Raw genomic sequence first — 27,755 nt, 5'->3', positions numbered from 1 at the left:
GCCCTGCTGAGGAAACTTATTGCAAATGTGACACAAAACAGCAGCTTGGAATCTAAAGTGGCAAAACCACCATGTCAGAATTAGTAAACAGCATCAAAAAGCTCTTGATGCCCTCCCAGCCGCTAGTTAGCATTCACTGTGGTGCAGCTGCTGTCTTCGCTCTCAGACACTTCCCGGCGAATGAAAGGGGGAAAGAAAGAGCCATTTGTTTTCCTCCTCTGTCACCACTAGGGACTCCAGAGCTCTTTTCAAGCCCCCTTCAGCATCTTGACACTTGACAGGCTCAGAGAAAACAAGGCCCTGTTAAAGAGGACTGCCACAGAGCAAACGAAGCAGCTACAACAGGGCAGCCAGCAGGCCAGCGTGGGGCGAGTCGGTGGGGAACCGCAAGAGGCATTCAGAAGTCGTGCAATACAGCATCAAGAGTGCTACTTAGAGTGGGGAGGGAACACCAAGCAGGGTGATTTTGTTGGAGTTAATTAACAAGAAGACAAGGAGCCACTGGGAATTCAGCTTTTATCTTCCACAAGGGATGGAAGATTCTATAAATTTGGGTCCTCTCAGTTCTTCATTGTTCCAATCTTAAATTCAGTTCTCCACATATCTGCAGCAATTTGCAACATTCTCCCCCTCTCAAAAAATGCTCAAGAAAATCCATCAGTATCTTAGTGTGAATTTCTCATGATAAACACATTTTTTTGTATGCAGTTTTGACTGATGTTCCCATTTTTGCAAGCAATTCCCCTCAATATAATGCATGTGTTTCTGTTACTTTCCACTAACATATTCATTTGTATGCAGACTTCCCCCCAGTATATGCATTAAACATTATTTGGTCCAGGAACTGCATAACAAAAATTCAGATAACTCTGAATTTTGAAAGATGGCTGTGCTTGCTTCTCATATTGTTTGGTAAAGTACAAATGTGATAGATTTGCCTTTTAAATGTGAACTGAATCAATTTCCCCCCTCCCATCTTTGTCTCCCACATCCTCTATATCCACTTAATTTTGGAACAAATAATCATGCCATTGATCTAGTTGGATTGGCTATTTAGGTGAAGGCCCTTCTGGAAAAATAATAATGAAAAAGCACACACTGTGTTCTGCAGAGACAGAAAATTGGACTTGCAGTAAGCCAGGCATTTTCTTCAAACAAGGTTGTTTCATTGTGCACGTTTCCCCCCATGCGTTGATATCAGAGTGTTGCATGGTGCAACAGAGATGTCAATATGAACCAAGCAGCCCAGGCTAATGTAAAAGGAGAATACTTGGGGTTTTAGGGTTTTATATCTCCAATATTTGGGACAGAGAAGGTATGATAGTTGTGTGTAGCTCTGGGGAAAATTAGCAGATCTTTTGTCACAGAAGACTCACAATGTTTATCTCCACGTGTTTGCTCAGAACTAAACCTCACTGATTACAGTAGAATTTACTTCCTAATAGGGTGCTTAGGGGATATGACTTAGGTTGCTTGAGTCCCATTGAAGTCAAACAGATTAAAGCAGCCTAGCTGTATGCAGCCATAGAAATATTTTCACATGGCACATTTTGAGACAAACCTACAGAAGAGCCCTGCTGGATCAGACCAAAGGCCCATCTTGTCCAGACAACATTCTGTTTCCAACAGTGGCCAACTTGTGGGAATGCCTATGTGAAGCCCACCAATAGGTCATGATGGTAAAAGTCCTTCTGAGTGTCTGGTATTTGGAGGCAAATTGCCTTTGATCCTGGAGATATTGTACAGCCTTCAGAACTAGTGGCGATGGCAGCCTTGTGGTATGCCCTGGCAACTCTACCCACTGGAATGGAGGTTACAGGACATTGCATTAATCCCCAGGCCAGTCCAATCATTAGGTGAGGTGACGTCACTGCCTCAGGCCACAGAAGCCTCTGAGGCAGCACCCTGCCCACTATGTTGCTGGCAGAGAAGCAGTGCCAGCATCAGTGCTGATTTCTGGTGAGATTTCACCGAAATCACATGAGATCATGCTGAACACATGAGATCTCACTGGAAATTGACACTGACGATGAAGGCAATAGGGTACAGGCCGCAGCAGGGCAAAGCAGCACTCCCCCTTTTGCCTCAAGCAGTGAAATAGGATATGCCACCCTAATTAATCCAGACATATATTTTAAATCAAAAACAATACAATCCCCTTCCAAATAATAAAGCTCAGTGCCTAATTGTTTTACTTTAGGCACTGGCAGTAAGAAACCAAACATCTGCAATCAAAGTTCCACTTTGATTTTCCTCCTCCACCACCTTAACACTTCCTAACACAGGTTCCGCTAAGTCCCTCCTTGAGCAGAAATTTCTCCTGTAATCTTATGCTCTTCCCCCAAATCTTTAATTTATCACTCCAGGATAAGTGATAGCCACTGAAATGGTTCCCCCTCAGTTCTTTATGCCACCACGAGCTCCCAAATTCTAGGAAGTCATTTTTTGTGGGGGAATTTAATTCAGTGCCTTGAACAGCCAGTGAAAATGGAAATGGTTTTAGAGGGCCAGATCATTCAACAGAGATAATAAAAACTACAGTGATGTTTTATTAAGTCCTTGGACTGAAACTGAGGAGAAAACAATTGAAATATCTATCACCTGAAACGTCTCCAAGAAAAAGGCAGAAAAAATATGTAATTGCATCCCATTAAAGCATACTAAAATTTTGACAACCGCAAAATATATTTAAACAAACAAACCTATCAGACCAATTCTTGTATAACTGACTGTTATACAATTAAGCAGACACTTCATTATAAAAACATTAGACATCTCCCATCTATCTAATTACCAAAGATCTCTGTTATTCCCCGAGAAATTAATGCGTAGACTTATAACTGGAGCTAGACTTATATGAGAAGTTGTAAATTACAAGCAAATCTAAATGCACATAATGTAGTCATAGCAGATTGTTGTTATTCTTATGAAAAGTTACCATAGCAAGTTGACTTTTCCTCAACAGCCATTCCTCACCCCCCCCCCCATTTATGTCTAACACCCCCAACCTGGGTTGGGTTCCAGCCAGATGTGTATTATTTATGAAGCAAAATCCACATTTGGTGCACTCCCGCCTCAAATGTTCAGCTGCAATTTGGAGGCTTTTATGTTTTTAAATTCTCATCTAAATAGCTATAGAGAAAATAATGAGAAATTCAAGGCGTTTTCTTCATGTTCTGTCAACTTAATGTACAAGTGGCACAAAAGGCACTTTGGACATTTGATTCCTTTTCAGCCACAAAAGCCAGGTAAAATAACACAAATAGCTATTTCAAGACTTCCTGACTTCACTATCATTGTATACACATTTTTAATAAAAACAAAACAAAAAAACACAGAGCAGGAAGTTTTACTATATTCTCTGGAAAGAATAATAAAGCAGGCACTCCTCAATGAACTTCTTTATATTAGTGATTGTAATGTCTATGCTGTTACTCAGCAGGTGCTTTTAGCATGCAAAATAAATTGCTCACTGACATCTGTCCACTTCCTGAATTGCTCACGTGATCAGCCTTGGAAAATAGAAAGACAGGTGCTCAGAAATGTAGCGCAAAAATAATTCTCTCTCTCACTCACAGATGCTCACTAACCCACCAGCACCATCAGTCAACTCTGTTTAGAGAAGATGTGGAGAACCTTCCCTGGTCCCAGGCCCACATTCCATCTTGGGCAACCTTCTGAGTGTAATATGTCAGTGATGGATGAGCCAGGGGCAGAGGCAAAAACTGGGTGAGGCAATGGATGCGACTCTTACCTCTCTCTATTCACCATGCTACATTTCAGCACTGCAAATAAATATTGTAGGCTCTTCATCCTCCATCCAGGCAAGCAAGAAGTATGATCAGAGCTAAAGGAACACATTTCAACCCTATGTAGTGCATTTAAACACAACTGGCTAACCTCTCTCACAACTCTGCCCTTTTCCTTAAGGAGTAGAAAGCCTTAATGGGTTGAGCATCCAGCTTGGAGCCAGGAATGCTTCCTCCTCCTTTCTGACAATTCCCTCTAGGTATGCTATCTCCATTGACCAGTCAACATTGGGGTGCAGGTCCCTGGCATGGAGGGACTGGGTGCCTCCATGGATACAGACTCTGGATGTCCTGATTCAGGAGTCCTTGGTTGAAGAGCCCATGATACAATAGGCTGAGACTCTGGATCAGACCTAGGTACTTGGGCTGGCTTCCAACCCTGCAACTCTGCCTCCAGTGCCACAAAGTTTGGATCCCTTTGACTTAGTCAGAGAGCAGGTTCTTGTTCTGGGTATGGGCCCAGCAGGGGCTTACCATGATGATGACCAACAACAATACCCAATATCAATATAAAAAACAACCAAGCAGCAAATGAAAACAAAGAAAATAACCAATAGTATGACTCATTAATAACTTGTGTTGGATTACAAGATGATGTTTACCTGGTGTCAAGATGGACACCAGGCAAGGATCCCTGAGAACGCTGTTCTGAAGTGTTGAAGGTGCCACCCAAAATGCTCTTGTGCTGGTCAAGAGCCATCTTACCTCAGCCGGTGAGGTTATCCATATGGAGCTGCAATTTATAACACAATCTCCTAACTGTGAGCTAAAGACACATGTTTACTACCTCTGTGACACTGAAGCAAAACAAATATTATATTTCAAGTTATTCACATATCAGAACAGTATATGTATTACACAGACAGACAGATAAACACACAAACAAAAAGCATAGTAGGCAGCTGAAGTCAAAGCAGTACCTAACCATTTGCACATAGTCATCCTTTTCCATTTTTGGATTTTTAAAATCCCCTTTATTTTTTAAAATATTTCTTAGCTAGGGCTCATTTGCATTTATAGTATTGTGCTGCAGTTTACTGAGGACCTTGATACTCATGAAATATGTTGCAGAAATAAAGGAAGAGAAAAAGAGTAGAGAGAAATATTGTCTAATTAATTGAATTAAAGTCTGTCTGATTAAAAAAAACCAAACCATTTTCTTGTTGCAGAGCTGTCAGCCTGAAAGTACATTATGGAAAATATAGCAAGACAACTGTCCTTTTCAACCTGTTCAGGGTAATAATAGCTCTTATCAACCTGACATTCTAACAAATGTCCCATACTAAATGTCGAGTGAGATTTCTCGAGTGACAAGAAAAATAAAATGCCTCTTTTCCCTTGCAAAATACAGGGAAAGGGTTTGGGGTTTTTTAAACAGTGAAAATTAGCAGGGTTTTTTTAAAAAAAATTCAAGCAAGCACAAAAATTGAGCATGAATTGCTTGTGATCTGCAATAAATGGGGAGGCTTGGGATGATAAAAAAGTGTGTTCCATTTGCCTTACAAAAGTTCTCCTTCTTAAACCTGATTCAAACATATATTCATATGCCATTACATGTTCTCTGCTCAAAGTACTTATCTATAATTGTAGTGCTTAGCTGCTAATGTTAGGCCTGTGCACCAGCTCTGACTGAATCCTGGATCCCAAACCGAATCAGGCTGAATCAGGTAGATCGGTGACTTGGCTGAAGCAGGTTGAGGCAGCTCCAAATTGCCCCAGGTTTGGTCTATCCACCTGGAGCTATCTGGGGCTGTTAAAGGGGGTGGTAGTCGAGTGCTGAGGGGACAGGAAGAAGGAGATGCGGTCTGGATAGACTCCTCATCATATGTTTAATTAAGGTTTAAGACTCTGATCAATCAGGGACAAATCTGACTATTGAGCAGGGGTCGGCAACCTAAGGCCCATGGGCCATTTAACCAGCCCATGGACCCCCACTGCCCGCTCAGTCGGCTCCCGTGTGCCACACTAAACTGGCATGGAGCAGAGTGGGGACTGCCTTCTGTGATGCTGCCTGGCTTCCCATTGGCTGCAGGAAGCTCCTGTAGCCAATAGGAAGCTGCGCACGCTTCCTCTGCACTGGAAGGAGCACCGAAAATAGCGTTTGAGCATGAGCTTGAGCATGCACGCCAGCCCACCGCAGCATCTGCGGGACCGTGAACCGGCCCAAGCCACAAAAACTTTGAAAACCCCTGCTATTAGTGTTCCTCCTCAGAACTGTTGGGGTCCTTCTAGGAACAGAACAGAGTGAGACAAAGCACACAACCAAGCAAAACAAGATGTAGCTGGGCCCCTTTGCCAGCATTCTTATACATTTCACGTTATGTTCTTCAGTTGGAAATAACCCTTCCAGGTATTTCAAGCATCAAGAGATTAAAGTGAAAAGCACCTCTGAAGTAACAGACAAAGTTTCCCTGATGTTTATTGGATTGATGTTCTCGACTCCAAGCCAATTAAATCCCATTAGCACATGCGGCTAATTAAGTAATCAGTTGTTAGAACAACTGCCTTATGTTTGCTCAGAAGAAATCTGATTTAATGAAGTGAGGCACTTTGATTTGGGAGGAACCATCCTTTAAGAGTCACGATTTGCTTGTGCTGTGGTGACGTGCTTCAAGTCACAATGTAATGCAGATCTAGAGCAACACCTAGCGGTCACGATGGAGCACATCACATCAGGCATGCTGCTTAGAAATGCCACTCGGTGGCCTGTGACCTCCTCCTCCTTTGTCCCCACTCTCTACCCCTCCAAAGGCCTCTTGCTGCATGTGTGCTGCTTGAAAGTATAAATTAGGCAAGAGACATGATGCTGGTGCTTCAAGAGCTACTGTTGCACTAGTACTCCCAAATTTATAATGTCTTGTGATGTGCACAGACAGAGAAGAAACCTTGGAAAAGCAGCATGTCACGTACAGTTCACAACAGAGGCGGGAAAAAGCAGATCAGGGTTACTCACGAGATAGAAAAGAAAACAACAGAAAGCGTGAACTTTGAATTGGCGAGACACTAATGGTGGGATGTGCCCAAACTGAAAAAAAGTTATATGGCTGTAGTCTCAACCCTTATAAACCCTTGTGCTCCGAGCCCCCAAAACCCATCCCTCATGGAAATAAAGACACAGTGGAGACAGCCTTGTTGGAGGGCAGGATATTTAAAGCCTAGTTTTCCAGATTTCTCATTTTGTGGGAGTATATAAGCCATTGCAAAGCTGGTTATTGTGATGAAATTTTGTATGCAGCTAATGATTGCTGCCATATTTATTTATGTCATAAAATTTATATAATGCTTGATTGCAGAAAACCTCAAAGTAGTTATACCACTATACCGGTTGCACCACTATAAATGATAACTGCAAGAAAAGGCCCAAAGTTGAGACATATGAATTTTCTAGATTATATTCTATTTTAGGATTCCTGAAATGACATGAGCACAGTTAAGACAGAGAGAGCGAGAGACCGGGTGTTTTCTAGGCATAAATTTTGAAGGTTTAGTTAGGCTGTAAGCAGTCAGGGTGGAAGTTCTTAACGGCACGCTTCAGGGTGTAAGTAAGTGCATATTAACTGTCATAAATTTGGACTCCCATCAGGAGTTGTGTGCAGTTTTCACTTGGAAAGTGATGTCATTTCTATTTAGTTTACTATGTGGTACATCTTCCAAAACAGGTGTACCTCAAGATGGAGAGACTTCAGTCTTCTGCATTAGAACAGCAAATATAGTAAAAGATATCACTTCTTATCCTGATACTTATCCTTGAAAGCTACATCACACCAATTTGGTTGACTGTATTGCTGGACAAGGGATTATTTTAAAGAAAGGCATAACTGAAAACCGCACCACCACCTCTGGGTTTTTCATCATTCTTCCTTCCTTCTTAATGTATTCCACCATGAACACTTAAAAACTTGAACTGGTCAAGAATGTGCTTCCCACTCCTTTTAAAACAGAATGAAGAATAATCTTTCAAAGAGACCATAGACTTTCCCAATCTTCTAAAAGCCATACTCCTTATGATTCATTTATTTTCTTCTCTTTTATTGTTACAAATGACTTTAATGATATTTCAAAATTCATTATAATGCCTTGAGTGCTTTTGCACATTGAATCAATCTTTTTTACTTGTCAGACCTTGGAATTTCTACTGTCTGGTGCTGTTACTGGTTTGGAATGTTCCACTCCATTCCTCTCCTACAGAAGAAAAAGAGAGAAGAGAATGCTCTTCTTGGGTGACATGATGATCACAGAAAAAGTGAGAGTTGCTAAATGCCACCAGGGTCATTTACCAGACCATATTGTTGCCAATTTATTTCTGGCAGTGTCCCTGTGCCTTGTACATTTGCCTGAAAGGGAGAAACATGGCACATGGTGTTTCCCTGGCATAAAGATGAAGTAACAGTGAATAATTTAGCATCCCCTGCAACATTTCTGCATTTGAGGTAGCTATCTGAAGGCCTAGGAGATCTGCTTGTGCAGGGGGCACAGTTGCCAGCTCTAATGAGTCATGTCAGTGATTCAGATTGTACTAAGCACATGCATTTTCTACTGTCATCCATTCATTACTACTACTATTTGCAATTCACTTTGTGATTTTACTGTTTTATCCTCAATAAAACCACAGTCTTCCACTGGATTATTATCATCTTTATCATCTTCACTTTCCTCTCAGTCACTCCAGGACGTCTTCCAGATTGGATTATTGCAATGTGCTCTATGTGGGCCTGCCCTTGAAGATGACTGAGAAACTTCATCTGATCCAAAATGTAGCAGCCACACTACTGGCTTGAGTTGCATTTAGAACTCATGTAACTCCTGCTTGGGGTTAACATGGCAAATGGCAAAGATTTAATCGGATGTGTCAGGGAACTGCCATCGGAGCTGGAAGCGGAGGGAAGGCTCCAAAGGGATGGCGGAGAGGGTCCCAGTAGGGAGAGAGGGAGCCCGTCTGCTGGGGAAGGAAATCAGCGTAACACCAGTAGAGAAGGGGGGCAGATGGGGGAATCGGGGAGGAGGCTCCAAGACTCCTCACCGGAGACCAGCGGAGAGAGTACGGGTACTCCACTGCCCACACCCTCCCTGTGCAGAAGACTTCCACACAGGGACAGTAGGAGGAGACTTGGCATCAAGGAATTTTTGTGCTGGAAGAAGTTTAAGAAACGCCCACTGACGGATTCTGCCAGCGACTGAGACAGTCACGATGCTGGAGGCTGTTCAGTCAGAAAGGGTTTAACCAGGTAACCTCGCCAGCAGTGGTGGCAACTTACGCACGAGCAACCCCTAAATCCATTACAGGATGCTTTAATTTAAAGATTTAACGGGAAGATTTTGCTATATTAGTTCCTTCAATTTTTTTCTATTTTAATTTTCTTTTTTTTAATCTTTTGCTTATCATTATTTGGCATATATTTTAATGTAAAGGCACACTTACATTCTTGTTTGGACAAGCCTACCCAAACATTTAGAAAGTTGAGATAATCTTAATCTGTTTTAGTATTGTAACATCTGTATGTTTGGAAGCACGGTTGTAATTTTGATTTTTTAAATTATTTTATCTTTTTGTAAATCTTTGAGGTTTTGTTTGTTTGTTACAATCAAGCAGTGTGTTAATTTAATGAAATAAAATAATAAATATTTTAGTTGAAATTTTCTTTTAAAAAAATTGGTGAATTAGTGAATTTCTTTTTCTGTGGTTATGACTAGAGCTTGGAAGATTCAGGACAGGTGAAAGGAAGTTACCTAGTACCTAGTTATGGACTCTATTCCCACAAGAAACAGTGATGCCAACCAGTGGTGGAGGAAGGGGGTGCGGGGGGTGCGGTTCACCCCGGGTGTCATCACTGAGGTGGGTGACAAAATAACAAAAATATGAGTGTGTTTTTTTAATAAAAAAATTGGGCTCACTTTTGAACTTTTTAGTTCAGTCAACAAACATAACGAAACATGGCTGGAACTGGGTGCCACACCATGGGGGCCGGCACTCACCGCGGGGCCTGCAGTGTGCCCGAGCCACGCGTCTCTCCTGGGAGTGACATGGTGGCTTGGGCACCTGCAGGCTCCGCTCTACCTGAAACGGCAGCGTGGGGCTTACGTCTGCCCACCGCCTCTCCCTCAGCCATCCCACAGCTGAGGGGGAAGCGGCAGAGAGGCTACACCACTGATGCCAATAAGCTTTGCTGGCTTTCAAGTAGGATTAGACAAAGCCATGGAGGATATTGATAGCTAATAGCCGCAGTGCTATGTTCTACTTCCACTGCTGGAGGCAGTATGCCTCTGAATGCCAGTTGGTAGGAACCACTGATCGAAACAGTGCTGTTGCACTCAGTGCTCAGTGTTGGTTTTTGGGCTTCCCACAGGCATTTGACTAGCCACCATGAGAAGAGGATGCTGGGTAAGGTGGTTCATTGGCCTGATCCAGCAGGCTGTTAATGGTATCAGGTAAGGTTTTTAATTTGTCATCAATCAAACTTTGGTTTAATCAAAGTTCTCCTGGTCCAATGACACGCCTGCCACGCTTGGGAAAGGTTCAGATGTGCTTCTGAGAATGTTTAAAGCTCTCTTACCACTTTCCCTCCCTTTATTTTTCAATGGGAGGGGAAACAGACCAAAAGTGCTTTTAAAAAAATAAGCCTGTCAAGTTGAGCAAGGCTCTGGATAAGATGGTAAAAGGCATTGGGATCCCCACTACCATTACCTTAGGATTCCAGGCATTCTGATTCTCCTAGCCCCTAAAAAAAGCACCCTTAGAATTTGAGGTGGTTGTATCAGACACATGCACATTTTTGTAATAAAGAATCCAGTGAAATATCCTGGTTTAAATTGTCATTATATGTTTTGTCAATTTCCAGCCCACCCTTGGTCTTCAAAAATGCCCTCAAGGTGGCTCACATGAAATCATAAGGATTATTAAATGCAATTATATGCCATTTAAACATAGAATAGAATGGAGGGATAAAAATAAAGTGGGTTGCTGTTTTCTTTTTCTAATAAAATTGTTACAAAGCCATGCAGCTTTGTTGAAATAGTGGCAATAAAGTCAAGTTTCAACATAATTGGACACTGAAAGCTCATGCAATCACTTGGATCTTTGAGAAGTAAAAAGGAACAGTAGCAAGTTCTTATATATTGCTGCAGTCCTTTAATCATCTTTCTCCTTTGCAGCTTTTAGATGCTCCTTTCTCCCATATTGCAGGCGGAGGCAGGGGAGATGGATAGAGATGTGCTAAAAGCTAAGCTGTTTCTTTCTGCTCACTAGTTAGTTCAAAAACCAGCACCAGGCTTAGCCACCTCACCAAGCTCATCCAGTAGCTGTACCAGTTACTGGTACTCATTTGGATTGGAATGGCCAACTTTCTGCCATAACAGCACCTATGCCTCAAATTAAAAAGGAGTCCTCCCTTTTCTTTTGGGAACACTGCTTAACTTCTAAGGATCCTTGCTATCTAACCTCCATGTACATTGCTATATGTTGCCCTCCAAAAATGACAATGTGGGGCAGATACCTGCCTGCTGTTTTGGCCTTGCAAGTCCCACCGACCATGCTGGCAGTGGCTGCTTGGAGTTGTAGAGTAAATAATTGCAGGGAACCAGTTTTGTGAAAGCTGGTCTAATGTTGTTATTTATCCCTTGCTTCCACCAAATAGCAATGAAGCAGCCCCACCTAGAGACATAGGAAGTTGCCTTCTACAGAATCAGGTTGGTCCACCTAACTCTGCATTGTCTTTTTATATATATGAACATGGTGTAACGTTGGAAAATGTTGATTACTTCTCCTACCTGGGCAGTTATCTTTCGACGAGGGCCTACATTTTGTTTACAAAGTTATTGTACTACCAACCTTACTGTATGCTTGTGAAACATGGACCATGTTATATATTCCATCTCCAACTCCTCGAAAGGTTTTCACTGGTGTCTCCAAAATTTTTACACATCACTTGGGAAGACAGGCGAAACTAATACCAGTGTATTGGAAGAAGCAAAGATCACCAGTGTTGAAGCAATGGTTCTTCAACATCAACTTCGTTGGACTGGTCATGTTGTGTGGATGCCTGATGATCGTCTTCCAAAGCAGCTACTCTACTCTGAACTTAAAAATGGAGAGCGTAATGCTGATGGTCAACAAAAGAGGTTTAAAGACTGTCTCAAGGCAACTTTTTAAAAATGTAGTATAAACACATTTTTTGGGAAACACTTGCCTGCGAGTGCTCTAATTGGAGAACAGCCTTTACTGAAGGTCTCATGGACTTTGAAGACACTCAAACTCAGGACACAAGGGAGAAACATGCTAAGAAGAAGGCACGCTTGGCAAATCCACATCATGATCAACTCTCACCCGGATGTCCCCACTGTGGAAGGACGTGTGGATCCAGAACTGGCCACCACAGCCACTTACAGACTCATTGTTAAAACCGTGTTTATGGAAGACAATCTTACTCAGCTACGAGTGATCGCCAAAGAAAGAAGAAGATATATATATGCTTTATTGATTTTAAAAACTGTGTAACATAAGTAATAAACAGGAAATGAAAATGAAAATAAACAAACATACATTCATTCCATAGTTGGTGCTTGTTGTATATAACATTTTGTAGTTGGATTCAACATGACCTCCGGTCCCCCCATTTTGGTTCCCAGATTATATTCTTTATCTGCACACTAAACTTTGTCTCCTCTAGGTTGTTTCAATTACATTAATTTTACAAGATTCTCCTACTATTACATGCAGAAAGTCATTCCAGACCTGCCAACGGATTTATATTTTTGCAATGTTCTTTTAAATAAACTCTGTATACATCCCACTCTCTGTTGAATTTTTCATTGGTACCATCTCGGAACCTTGCTGATATTCTGGCTAGTTCTGCATATTCTCGCAATTTGTTTTGCCAGTCTAATTTGGATGGGATAGCTTCTCCTTTCCAAACTTTTGCAATTAAAATTCTCGCTGCCAATGTGGCATTGATGAAATCCCAAAGAAATTAAACTCTGCATTGTCTACACTGATTGGCAAGCAGTTCTCCAGGGTTACAGACAGGGAACATCCCTAACCCTATCTTCAGATAACAGGGATTGAACCAGGGACCTTCTGCATATAACGCTGACACTGAGCTGCGGCCTACAGGTGATCATTTGGTTTTAAACCAGGCCTGTCCCACTCCTTTTGAATATAAAATGAGTTATGTGTGTCTTTCAGTGCAGCTTCCTTTGAGCTCAGGGTTGTGAGTTCTGGAGCCCCATACAACCTGTATCTTGGGGCTAGGCAGAGGGGATGGTCCATTTGCCTGCTGCCCTATACTCTCCATCTCTTCTCTTTTGTTTAATTGCCATTTCATCCCCCATGCTGCAACAGGTCCATGCCAAAGCACATTTCCCTCTGCATCTTGCTCCAGAGTGCTGATTCTGCCCTATGGAGTCTCAGAGTTATGGTAAAGCAACATCATTCATGTGCAACCCAGACACCAGCCTGTCTCCCCTCCTCCTCACAATCACATTACTTGGTGCTTTGATCAGTGATTGGGTGTTTTCCCAGGAGCCAAAGAAGCCCACAACAAACAGAAGTGTGTGACCTTATTTCTGTAATTGGAAGTTGTTCAGAACTGTTTTTAATGCAGTGTTTTAATGTTGTGTTTCAGTGCTCAGTTGGAAGGCTCAAACAGTGCTGATTCAGTAGCCTTGTCAGATTCAAGGCATCATTTGATGAGACGGTCATCAAGTGAAAAGCATGCACTTGGGAACTCATGCACGTAGGAATTATCTTATGTGCTGTGCAAATGTCTATGAGATTTTGCCCAAAATGCTGTTTGTAAACTTAAGAAATCAATGCTAAGGCTGAGCTAAAACAGCTTCCCATTTTAAATTGATTTATCTTAAAGATGTATGCCTCCTCTCTTGCTCCTAACAAATAATGTATTCTGCAAACCTTTCATCACTGTTCAAAAGCATCCCCTTAACAAATTGGAACAATACCCATGTAAAGGTTCGTCTATTCATTTATGCAACCATATTTTGCTCTGCCTCCTTGTGTCTTAATGTGCTTTGTTTTCCCTCTGTTACATTGTTACATAGACAAACCTACATTATCTTGATGTGATTACCATTTGTGATTTTAATGTATTTTTATTATTGTATTTTTAGTGCATATTTAATTTATGTGATTTTGATTTTCAAGCGTCGGAAGCAATCATGCATAGGGATTAAAAGAATGGAATATAAATCTCTAAAGAAACAAACATATAAACAAATATAGCAATCCTAGGCAGGCATACCAACTCAGAGCAAGGACCATTGAGTTCAGTGTCCCAGACAGTGCTTTCTTTTTGTAAAATACAAGGTGCTGGTGGTACTCATAGCTTGATAAAAGTGCTGTTGGTGCCAGGACAAAATGGCTCACCTGTGTCTCTTTTAGAAACAGGATTACTTTCCATAGCAACCTTCGTTCATGTTGCACTTGCACTGTATTGACTGAAATTACCATCTACCCCCCCCCCCCCCAATTCTTCCTAGAACTGTGAACTTCAGCTGAAAGCTCTTGTGTAAATTCAGGTAGAAGTATAGTCATACCTCAAGTTGCGTTTGCTTCACGTTGCATTTTTTCAGGTTATGAACATGGCAAACCTGGAAGTGTTTACTTCCTGCTTTGCGCATGCGCAGGAGAGATCTACGCACTTCACGCATGCGCAGGAGCACTCTATCATGTCACGCACACCCGCAGAAGCGGCGCTCTACTTACGGGCTTTTCAGGGTGCGAATGGCACCACGGAATGGATCGTGTCTGGAAGTAGAAGTACCACTGTACTCTGTAGACTTATGGGATTAATATGGAAGTTCCATCTACCTTCTCTTCCATCAGATTTACACAGGTGTGGTTTTTTTTAATCCATCTTTATTCCAAACAGAGGGACATCTATTCAATCACACAAATGTCACACTCTACCTAGTACCCATTATATAACACGACATTTGGTTTGGAGCAATACTTTACAAGCCTTACTGCAGCTCCTTAAAACAGAAATCTTCATTCACAGCTTTAGGGTTTCCGGGTATGCCCTCTGCCTATTTGGATGGGAGGTTCAAATAACATTCTAGCCCACCAAAGATTTTGTATCTGTGAGTCCAGTCTCGAGGATATCTCACACTACTTAATATGATGCCCCCAGGTGTCAATTTCTCACCTGTATCCTCTGCTCCTTGTCAATCAGACCCTGCCTGCTCTGGCTGCTGGAAAATTATAAGTCACAAACCTAGTGGGGTGAATGGCAGGTGCATTTTGATCTGTAACTATGCACTAATTTAAAGAGAGGATTCATGTCCCTTTTATTCTGGAGGGGGATTTTTATTGTACATTACTTTAGTTGTTCCTTTTTGTTTGTGTGTTGCTTGATAAAATGTGTTAAGTTGATTTCTATCAATATATGTATTGAATTGAAGTGTCCTATGGCTGTCAATCACCCAGCTCCTGCTACCCTCCTGAGGAAAACCCCACCCAACCCTCCCACTATATATAAGGGTCTGGTGACTTCTGTTTCAGTGTATCTGAAGAAGTGTGCATGCACACAAAAGCTTATACCCAGAACAAACTTAGTTGGTCTCTAAGTTGCTGCTGGACAATTTTTTTTTAATTTTTATATATATATTGACTGCATCAGACCAACATGAATACCTACCTGAATACTGAGATAAGTCAACCAAGGATCTGACTCAGTTTAAGGCTGCTGAATGGTGGGATGGGGGAGTGTAAGGAATGCATTCAGAGCCACATAATAACTAGAGATCTATTTGTTCTCATAGAGTTAGATAGTTAAAGCTGTCACTTCAGGACTATCACATTATTGTCTGGAAAATTCCCTCTGGACCAACACATGAGAGACACACTATTTTCTGGTAATCATTCAAAGATAGAAACTATCACACCTGGTGAAGCTGTTGCTAGGGTCAAAAGCAGCAACTGTGAGTTTTCCAAATGGTTAATTTTTTGTTGTATTGAATCATCACATATCTTCCTTATTCCATCTTATTAAAGTGACAGGATTCCAACAGATTGAGAATTGTTCTCAATGTGACTGCCTGGCTCCACTTACTCTATCCACCTCTATGTCGGGGTTTGAAACATCATGTTACACCCAGGGATAAGGGTGGCACTGTGGTCTAAACCACTGAGCCTCTCGGGCTTGTTGATCAGAAGGTCAGCAGTTCGAATCCTTGTGGCAGGGTGAGCTTCCATTGCTCTCTCCCAGCTTCTGCCAACCTAGCAGTTTGAAAGCATGCCAGTGCAAGAAGAGAAATAGGTACCGCTGCAGTGGGAAGGTAAACGGCGTTTCCGTGTGCTCTGGCTTCCATCATGGTGTTTTGTTGCGCCAGAAGTGGTTTAGTCATGCTGGCCGCATGACACGGAAATTTGTCTGTTGACAAATGCCGGCTCCCTCAGCTTGAAAGCGAGATGAGTGCTGCACCCCATAGTCACCTTTGACTGGATTTAACTGTCATGGGGTCCTTACCTTTTCTTTTTTTAAAACTATGTGCATTGAAGTGAAACAATAAGTAAAACCTTTAACTTGGGGCAAAAGAGAGAGAGCAGTAGTGAGTTATTTGTATTGATCAGAAGATATTTGCATTTACTTTGCAATAAATACTGTGCAGTGAAACATACGGCTCCTCTGTGTTTTAATTAAATCGTCTAAAAGGCAAACGTCAGATCAAGCAATCTATTTAATAGTTAAATTCTCCTGCATAAGAGATCTTCTCCTACACACACACACCAGAATCTCACACTCTCAGTGTGTCTGGGAAGCATGCAGTATTAGTCATCAATGCACTTAGATGCAGGTATGCAATAAGTGAAGAGGATTTGTCTTCAGGATTCAGGTTAGATGATCCAGGACTTTTAGTGCTTCACTTGGAAGAAAGATGCTCTCCCCAGCACAATGTCAATGACAGGCTGCATGAGCTGCATATTAATGTACTGCTGAACACTGCCAGTTTTCTCAGAGGCTCTTTTGTGAATAGAAGAGACTACACTGGCAGACAGGTGGGGAAATGCAGCTACTATATTGCCAGTAACATGTTAAGATCATCAGCGTTTCCTTGATGAGAAAGGCTTCGCCATACATAGCACTATTTCAGCTGAGAGCTCAATCCCCAACAAAGTATGAGGAAAGCCAACAGAGAAAACAGAAGACGCTTCTTCACTCTTTGACTAATGTGGATGAATGAAGGGGTGAGATGTAATAAGGCATTGCCAAAGAGGATTTTGCATTCCATTTTGTTCCTGAGGAATACACAGACAGAACTAAACATGGGTTACAATGCACCTTGACTGTTTTTGCTCTTCTGCTTTAGGCATCAAAATGCACATCTACTCAAAAGTAAGCCTCACTGAGTTCAATGTGACTCACATACCGGAAGATGTTACACATTTGCAGCATAAGAAGCACAATTGAAGGCCTAGTTCTCAATGGTGAAGTTACCATTACTAGGAAGCAGGTTCTTTCCTCAAGTTATTCCCTATACTTCAACCCACATAAGTGAAAGTTAGACAGTCGCAGAGATGGAGAAGAATTCAAGCATCATATTCAAGTGCACTGGAATTTTGAGGATAAGAACAGATCAGCAACCTCCAAATCATGACCCCATCTTCACTGCCCAGGAACCCAGGATGCGGCTATGTGTGCATGGCTCCAGTAACACAAATGTGTGCCCATGCACAGAGCATTATCAATGTTCCTTGCAAACACAAGGCTTCCCTCCATGCATACACACACACCTGTCATAACAGCAGATATTTTGCTGGTTTCAGAGTTTGTTAAAAGAGGCACAATGTTTTTTAAGTGGCTTTAGCCTGTGAGTGACATTTCATTCATTCATTCACAAAGTGCACAGGGCTAAAGCACTAATGGGGAACATGTGACAATCACCTCCAGCCAGCATGGGCAATGATAAGGAGAAATGGGAGTTGATCCAGAAACAACTGGAGGGCCACCAGTCCCCACCACCACCACATCACTGGCCTAGTCACAAACTTAACAGGAGTAACTAGAGGGCAAATGAAACACAGCACTGCTTTGCATTCATGTGGTGGTGGTAACAACAACAACAACAACAACAACAACAACAACAACCCTATCCTACTGGGTTGCCTTGTAATTCGCAAATAGCGGTACAAGTCTCATTAACCTTAATAGGGGTTGTGCATTGGAACTTTACAGCATCTTCAGAACCAACCAAAAGGAGAAAACAATTTGTATTTTTTACAAAGTGAAGGAGACTCTTACTGTAAGTCTCTTAAAATTAACTTGCAAATGCCAACTTCTTATGAGCAAGGGAGGGGATGGGTAGTTACCTTTCTCCTCTGTCACTGTTCTCAGGACTGGGAAAAGCTGCTTATTCTATAAAGCTGATTGCCAGGGAATCCTGGTTTTGTGAGTACTTTTATGGTTTCTGAGGACTAACCTCCTACAGAATAAGGGTCACAAGGTTATCCAATAGATGTCAGTGGCAAAGGAGAAAATAAAAGCATGCACACCTCTGTACTGGGTTGGTTGTAAGGTTCTTTGATGGACTTCTGCATTATATCCAACTTAGGGACTTCAGTAGGTGTTGCCCTTCTCTCCAACCATATGACTGACAATTGCGGGACCAGGAACGGCTGTGAAGATGTCATGGCTGACTTCCTACTATTGGTATTTGGGCTTTTGGTATTTCCATAGATTTGCTTGTTGTCATACTTCACATCACCTTACCAAGAATACAGGCACCACCCTAAGACATGGCCTAGATATACATGAAGCTACTGCTGTGCTGAATCTAAGCAAGTCTGGATCTAGTTAGTACCTGGATAGATGACTCCTTGGGAACCAGACGTATAACTTGGGTTCCATGATGGAAAAAATGGAATATAAATGTCAGAATATAAATGAAAATGTAATAGATTGACCTTTGCATATGTAGGGTTGGTATGCATCACTGAGTTTCTGCCTTTTCTGGCATTCCAGACCACATTGACTCAGGCTATACATGCCCAGATTGTATGGTGCGGATACTACATTTTTGCTCTGTGAGCAAAGAGGGTCTTCCATTCATGGAGCTGATGTGTGCAGGGCCTTCAAAGTTATGCTAAACTTTTCAGCGTCTGCCGTCCACCATCACCGGCCACCAATATACATGTTAATGTAATATATGAAAGAAGAACACTGGTACAAAAGAGGCAATTATGGTTAAAGATTCCTGCAAAATAGCCTTGAAATTCAAGCATCACAAAAATAGTCTCTTCCAAAAAGCTGGCACAAGAGGCAAAGAACACACAGTATTCACCATCTGGTTTCCAAAGTCTGTATTTAGTACAGTTTATCCTCATATTGAACTTCTTCTAACACAGCTTAATAATACAGAAAACTTTTCCTGGGCTACCTTCAGCTTCTGACTTAAGTAGACTTTATAGTGTTTAGTTTCATCCTCTGGCTGACTGCATAATAATGAAGAAGTCTTTCCAAAATACAGAGGTCTGGAGAGATTAAGAGGCAAGGAGTATACAGCCTGATTTTAGGTATGTGTCTTCAAGCAATTCCTATGAACCTCAGTGATGCTTACTTCCATACAGCATAGCATTGCAGCCTTGGTGAATTTTGTTCAGAGGAAGATGTTTAAAGGCATGCTAAATAGAATGCATACCGACTGTGATCAAAGGCTAAGGCCAGCAGGTCTGTTTTGTAGCTGGACATAGCAGATATATCCAGAAGGCTTTAACCTACACTCAACTTATTTCATGTTCTGCAAATCAATAACTAATGTGTAGCAAGTGCACACCATTCTACAGCAGTGTTGGGGAAGCTGTGGCCTTCCAGATAATGTTGAATTACAACTTCCATCATCTCTGTCCATAGGTCATGCTGGCTGAGAATTATGGGACTTGAAGTACAACAACATCTGGAGGATCACAGGATCTCCATCCCTGTTCTGCACTCAGGAGCACATTAATACTTGCATTTTTGGTTAATTTTCCTGTGCCTGACTGTTTTGTTCTGAAGTGTCTGCAATTTCACACTGCTTTCGTTGTTTTTGATGATTTATTTAAGTATGCCTCTCATTTTGTTATACTGCTTTATTTTAAGATATTGTAGGCTGCACTGAATGGTCCTCTTGCCTAGAAAACCAAGGTTAGGATATAAATAAGTAGCCTGTAGCAACTGCTGTAAGAAGATGGAGTTAGCAAAATAACCATCGATGGGGAAGGCATTAGGCAGCCTCTGCTAGCATGAATTACAATGTCTGCTACTGCATTTTATATGTGTATAGAGATAGACAATTTGGACATCACATGCCATTTGCTCTGAATAGAATCATTGCATGTAGTACAGCAATGTTGTTCATGAGTTCTGTCCTAGACTGGCTTGCTCTAGTCACTGTTATGCTGTTGCTACTTCTGTACTCTAAGAGGTTAAACACATAGCCAATTTTCTGCAAATGAACTCTCTAAAATGTTTCAATGGAAAAGCATTATTTTAAAAAAATCCTGGGTTCAAGAAGGAATTATGTTTAAACAACCTCAACAACAGCACATTTACAAATTACATAAACACTGTTAACAGATGATTGAACACATTTATATTTTCACTTGGGTCAAATGAACTACTGATATTACCAACTCATTCTTGTTATTTAAGACTGTTGGATTTAATAGCGCTTACTCCCAGGTAAGCAAATAAGTCTAGGATTACAGCCTTAGGCATCTATCACACTGAAACAGGCGGCAATCATTTTAGGCTTGTGCAATTGACATGTGATAGCCAACATGTGGGTCCTTTTGGACCCAGAAGGTGGAATAGGGAGGTGGAGGTGGGAAGAATTGGGTTGGAACAGGGGCAGGGTGGGGAAAATGGGGACAGGGCAGAATGGGGTGGGGTGCACTTATATGCATTCCACTGACGCGCACTGGGGCCAGGAATGGAGCCCCCGTGCAAAATGGTCACCACCTGTATACTGCTTAATATTTGAGAATTTCAAAGGAGTGTCCAAAACCCATATGATAATAAAAAACCCAAATAAAAATGATACAATACATGGTAGTAATATAAATTCCTCCAGGGTGACCCACAAAAAACACACACCAGACAATAGCAATGATCCAGGAATGCTTGAGCAAACAGAAAATACTTTGGTGTGTGCCAAAAACATATAGTAATAAGTGCATGCCTTAGTTTTAAAGGGAAGTAATTTCACACGGCAGATGCCACCACAATAAAGACCCTACTTTGAGTGGCCTTGGGTTTAATTTCAGGAGAGTGTGGCAACATCAGCAGGGCCTCTGAAAATCTCAGTGACCCAGAATGCTGTTGTGCATACCGTATCTAGAACCTAAGTAAGTAATTTCTAAGTAATTAAACCACACCTCAGAGGTTCTTCATTGTTCCTCATATCTGCTGACAGTCAGATTCATGGGTCATGGATGGGCCCACATTCTGCTTTGACAGTAGTGTCACACTTTTCAAGAAGCTGGCAAAGCGACATTGTGTGAATGAACATAAAGGCATAGTAAGGACCAGTCTGCCCCCATCTATCAGCCAGAAAAGAAGCAGCTTTTCCAATGTTTGCTTTTCTCTTTCCTCCCCATCCCCTTTTCATTTTGTAGCTCATCTATTAGACTGTGAGTCTTCAGGCAGGTCTGTCTTATTTTTAATGCATGTACGGTGGTTAGAAAATTGTAGGTGCTTTATCAGTTTTAAATGATCATTATTTATTATTTTCTTAAAATGGAATTCTGCAAGAGCAAGGATGATTGCTTTTACTTCCTTAAAATAACCATAATTTGAATGTGTACAACTCAAATGAGAGCATCCCATGTTTCAGCTTCCCTGCCATTACTCATTAGATTCATGAAATACTGTTTGATGAATAGCTATTAGCCTATTCAATAAATTTTCCTCACTGTACATCATTTTAGAAGCTTAGAGTTTCAAAGTATTCTTGCAACCAAACCCATCTACTAATATTGCAATGACCCAAAACACCAAGAATTTGTAGATGAGAAAGTGGTGAAACTACCACCAAATTATAAATAAGGTTTTGTTTCTATTTTATAAAGCAACAGTGTTTACTTGGGACCCTTTTCACTTTTAAAAAACTTATCTGGTATGTGCTACATGATCTTCATGTGCACATTTCCTAAGGAAGTGTCTTGCTGAACCAGGCAATGGTCCACTTTGTCTTCCATCCCTTGCAAGAATCCCAGCAACCATAAACTGCTAGATATCTAATGTGGTTTACATTCTGCCATCCCTAGCATAGAGAACTCTTGATACGAGTTCTGAACACTTGATATGTAGTTACTATTGACAAGATGACTTGGACTAGTCAACGAGACAGTTTTAGAGCAGAGCAAACAAACAAACAGTGCTAGAGTTAGGCATTTTACACCTGATGTGAAAGGTCCAGGTCACACCCTTTGCTTTGGGCAGGAGCTAATAAATTCAGATGGGGGTGGCTAACTTTTGGCTCTTCAGATGTTGTGGGATTTCAACTGCTTCAACTTCACCCAGCCTGACCTATAGTCCAGGATGATTGGAGCTGTACTGATCTAAGGCATCACTGATTTAAGAAATACAAAATGCAGAATGATGCTTTCCTTTTGGAATCTGATGCTTGAAGTGACTGCTTCTTGGTAAAACTGACCAGAAAAAGTTTTAAAAGGTGTACATGCATAGGTCCAAAAGTCTCTTCAGGAGCCAATTGGAGCAAAACGGACATACACTTCATAAAGGACAAACAGCAAAAAGGTGCTCTAAGTTCAGAGAGCTCAAAGGGGGTTTAACGAACTAGGTACCTAGGTCACTGGGATGCTGTAAATGCATAGGTCCAAAAGTCTCTTCAGGAGCCAATTGGAGCAAAACGGACATACACTTCATAAAGGACAAACAGCAAAAAGGTGCTCTAAGTTCAGAGAGCTCAAAGGGGGTTTAACGAACTAGGTACCTAGGTCACTGGGATGGTGTCCTTATGAGACTGCTGTTTCAAGGAGTGGGAAGATTACATTCAGGCTCTTTAATAAGCTTTATCCTAGGCATCTGCTGAAGGAAAGAAACATGAATAAGTTGGCTGTTCTGAAATGAGCAGAAAGTTATGAGGGGAATTAAATAATTCTATATGCAATAAAAACAATTTCCCAGTGGTTCTTATTTTAACACCCATTTTTTCCCATTGGCAACCACACCATCTGCATAATTTGATTCACTACAAGGGAATTTTATTGTCAAAAAAAGATGAGCACAGTGACTTTAGGTGTAACTCCTTCGACTATCACAGCTGTTCAATTTGTCATCAATTCCACCACCATCACTTCCATGGGACATACTATTCCATACTAATAAGACATAACTAACCACTTGGCTGTACGCATCATCCTCAGCCCACACAATTTGTGCTTTTGGTAGATCAATGTTTGTTTGTTTCCTATTTAGCATTCCAAGATGACCTTGCCAGTTGTCATCCCAGCATGTTTCAGAGGAAAGGAAGAATTCATGTGTAAAGTGCCTAGGGTTTTCGGATGTGGAGCAAGAGTCATAGGGCCTGGAGGGCTAAATGATTTCAGCAGCAAAAGGAACAACTGAGTGATCATACCTTACTCAAGGAGGAAGAAGCAAACTTTTAAAAAATTGTTAACCACATTTCTTAAAATGTTTGGATAATATGTTTTCAGATTTCCATTTCGCCTACATCTTTGCTGAGGACTGTTCACTGCAGTATCACTTTACTTTGGTTTGTGCCATCTCAGAGACTTTCCCATAGCAACACATTGACAAGTACCAGAATATAGAAAGGTGCACTTTTACATAATACTTGAAGCAATATACCCACAGAATGAACTGTGGTATCTTCTGCACTGTTGAAATGGGGGGGAAACATACACACTTGAAAAAAAAAATCCATACCTATAATAAACCAAGTGAAACACTCTCTGAGACCATATACAAGTTTCTATTTTACTTCCAAAAATGCTCCTGGATTTTCATAAATCAGCTAGTTTGCCACAGAATATGTCAGTACCGCCTTTTTATTGGCTGAGGTGTAGTTCTGCAGTACAGTCTAGCTCTGCTGGATTTTAAAGGATAATTGAGTAGGTGTGGAGGGGGGGGGACATCAACATTTAAATGTACCAACACAGTTTTGTTGGGTTTTAATGCTACATTCTCATTGGCACATTACTCTGGAGTACGTCTCATTGAACTTAGCAAGCCTTACTTCCAAGTTAATATGTTTGCTATCTGACGGTGAGTTATGAATGTCTAGATTTGAAATCCTATCCAGTATGACTTTCAGATAACTTACACTGATTTGAAATCCAGGTTGAAAATGGAAATAATGCAGTGTTACAAAATGTTTTTTTAAGAGGCACCCAACAAATACTAACGGGCAGACAGCATTGCAGGACAGAAATGCTTCTCACTTTCATATGATAATTTCATGCAATTTGGTCCAACTACAAATGACAGCATCATCTATTCACCTATTTAGCAACTCAATGATTGCCTCATGTCAAGTAGAAAGTCTTTCCAAACTCCTGCTGAGGACAGCTCGACCTCAGTAAGTAAAAGCACAAGACTGTCTCTTGTTACCTCTCTGCACCTTTAGATTTGATATCCTCAGGGTATCCCATGCAACATCAGTTTCCTCCATCACCTTAGATCTTTGTATCTCAAAAGACACTGTTTCGAAGATGTATGTAAAATGTTTTCAAACCCAGAAAATGAATACCGTCACGAAGCATTTGCAATCCTTGTGTTGAATGGAAGGACAGGCAGTTTGTAGAAGAAATGCCAAAGCAAAACAAATCTAAAGTAAATGTCATCTTAACTAGAGAGAGATTGGAATGTCATATTTCAGAGCAGCAACACGAATGGCAGGCTGGCATATTGCTTTCGGGAGATGAAAAGGAAAATGCATCTGGGTTTACCTTACCTTCTTTAAACACCTCCCCCTCTTCAATCTATTTTCTGCAAAAACAATCACTAAACCTTCAAGGAGAAAGTGACAGGCAAGACACACACACACACACACACACACACACACATGGCATCACTAGGCGCTTTGATTTGTGCTGTGACAGAGCCTTTTTATTACGTTTTCAGTTTAACTGTACCACAGCCTTTAAGGAAATAAAACTCTCTTTATTGAACATATTAAATAAAAAGGCAATCAAGTAGTTTTGCCTTATTGATAGGTTAAGTATCAAATATCACCATTTAAACATTATATGTATATAGACTTGCATAAAAAGATCGCTCGTGACATGATGCAACCTCTGCCTTTTCCTAACTGTATACATCTCACATCCAATGAGTGTCTCAGACGGCATCCAATAATTCACATGTATGCACTAAGATGGAGCAAGATATTCCCAGCAAGCCCTCTTGGGAACCGTTACTCCTGTATTTACAGAAGGTTCCTCAGCCTCTTGAAAAACCAATGTGATGTCAGTGTGGCAATCAAAATACTCCGGTGAAGGAGTCCTTTCGTGTCACTCCACTGCAATCACATTTCACTCTGAAAGACTAATTGCAAGGTGGAAAAGGCTAAGAAAATCTCAGATCCTTCACTTCAACACCTGTACACGAAGCAAGGATGAACATGAAAGCTAAACCACCAGACTCAGGGAAACAATCTGTCACAGTAAACCACAGTGGTCCAAGTGTTGCTTTAGATGTATATATGCATCTCACCTTCGCACAAACATTGAAAGGGGCTAGGAAAATCAGATGTGGCTAACATACTGACCAGGCAAGAAAAAGAAAGACAGCCTATGAAGATAAATCTGTGCACCCAAGTCCCACCAGCGACACAGACATCACAGAGAAACTTTATATAAGAAGCAGCAGCTCACAAACCCTGACTAATTCCCATTTTGCTATCAATCTACACTAGCCAAGAGTAGCAGGAGCAGCTTTCTGAACCCACATATCCATCATTTCAGCTGAGCAGGCAGAAATGCACAGAGGAGGAAGGGGTAAAAAAACAAACCCAGTACCAGCTAAGGGAACACAAGGACTCAAATCCAAGTTAATGCCTCAATAGAGGTAGGCTATTAGTGTATACTATACACTTATTTTTCCACAAGCCACAGAAATCCTCTAAAAGCTTTCAAAATACATTTTCAAAACATTGTACATCAGCAGTATGCAAGATTCTTTGAAAGGTGCTATCCTGCCCAGCAAAGAAAGAGCAAAGGAGTTGTAAAAGACAAGCACTTGAACCTAGAGGCAACTCCAGCATGGCATTAGGCACTCTCTCTATATACCCAAATCTCTTTTTCAACCATGGAAAAAATCTCATAGAACAGAAAGAAAAAGGAAGGAAGGAAAAGGTGGCAACACCTCTCGACTTACCTTTCTGGTAGTTCCCCCTGTTAATAAAACTTCTCCAAGGGCAATTAAAATTCCTCCAGCTGTACCCGAAGTCACACAGGAGCACAAAAATTAGTTTTCAGATGGTCCATCATTTCCTGATCATCCAACCCTGGGGAGGGGAGGGAGAGAAAAGGTGTCCAAGAGACTTTGCCAAAAGTAAGTCCAGAATTCAAACACTATTGGGGGGGGGGGGAATCAGTGGCCCAATGATAGAAATCCCCCCTCTGCACGATACACCTTGCTCCTTGCTCACCAAAACTGTATAGCAAAACTGTCAGTGGTAAGCCTCCAATAGCGGCTGTGTATGCTGCAGATGGTACGTCTCACTGTTACCTTCCCTGATGGGTAGAGGTTTCAAAGAACGGCAAATGCAGGGAGCCCCCCACCCCCTCAAAAAAGCCAGGTGGACTGCCAGACACTCACTCACGCTGTCTAATTAATCAAGAGAGGGACGGATTGGTCACCAGAGGCACCTCCTGCCACGGTGCACGGGATTATGGCAAGGTTATTAATCTTGCTTTGCTGCATCCCCCCTCCACCCCCTACATCCAGCAGCCTGCATTGAGATGATTGCCAGCTCTGTCTCTGTCCCTGTTCTACTGCATTTTGCTCAACCCTCCCTTGCTGCAAGTGAAACACAGTGGAGAGAGGAATACTAATAAGGTGGTTAGCTACAGTTTCTTCAAGGCATTCTACGTAGTCTGTGTGCCTCTCTCTCTCTCTCTCTCTCTCTCTCTCTCTCTGTGTGTGTGTGTGTGTGTGCACAAGTGTGTGAGGAAGAGAGCAGGTCTGTGCCTGCATGTTTTCTAGGGGAGGGGGGAGCACTCTGTGAATTCATTTGCACTTGCTCCATGAAGGCAGCTTCCACATTTGGCAAAGGAAGAATTTATTTGGATTACTTCTGTTAAGGAAGATCAGAGGCAGGGATCTTATTTGATAGATGATATAAAGGAGAGTGAGTGCTCAATTCCCTGGAAGCCTACAGCCATGCCTTGGCAGTTAAGAGAGAAAGAAATGTTCACTGAAAGAGAGACAAATTAAGTAAATAAGGCTCTGAAGAGTCTGGGGCAATCTTTAAGGTTCTGGCTCCACACCTGAAGCACTACATGGAAATGGCCATTCAGTGCTGTGCCTGAAATCATATCTCTATCTATCTATCTCTATCTATCTATCTATCTATCTATCATCTATCATCTATCTATCTATCTATCTATCATCTATCTATCATCTATCTCTATCTATCTATCTATCTATCATCTATCTATCTATCTATCTATCTATTTATCTATCTATCTATCTATCTGTCTGTCTATCTGTCTATCTATCTATCTATCTATCTATCATCTATCTATCTATCTATCATCTACCTTTTCAAATGTCCTTAGGAAAGAAATTAGAAATATCACCTGGGGGTTTTTTTTGGGGGGGGGGGTCTGGGGTTGGAGAAAGAGTGAAAAACTGCACCAAGACTAGTCAAAACTTGGTGCAGTTTCCTCCATTCCCCAGCCCAGTTTCATTCTCAGCTGTTTTCCCTCAGTGTCAATGGGATATTTGCTTCTACTCTTTCCTCCCC

The 27,755-nt window shown here is 41.4% G+C and overlaps 1 protein-coding gene across 4 annotated transcripts in view; it reads right to left on the bottom strand.

Annotated features, from left to right (window-relative positions):
- LRRC4C (leucine rich repeat containing 4C) overlaps positions 1-26,942 on the bottom strand; it is a 624,097-nt gene extending 597,155 nt beyond the window's left edge. For 2 of the 4 annotated variants that reach the window (XM_081001814.1, XM_081001815.1), the window contains exon 1: positions 26,162-26,942. The gene's annotated coding sequence lies outside the window, so the exon portion shown is untranslated. The remainder of the gene's footprint in view (positions 1-26,161) is intronic. The other 2 variants (XM_081001811.1, XM_081001813.1) reach the window with 1 other exon arrangement.
- Positions 26,943-27,755: the final 813 nt, after the last annotated feature.

This window comes from Podarcis pityusensis (assembly GCF_964106645.2).
Source record: "Podarcis pityusensis genome assembly, chromosome: 1".
Lineage (NCBI taxonomy): Eukaryota > Metazoa > Chordata > Lepidosauria > Squamata > Lacertidae > Podarcis > Podarcis pityusensis.
Note: the sequence above shows the minus strand (reverse complement) of the source record. Positions and strands in the feature narration are given on the sequence as shown.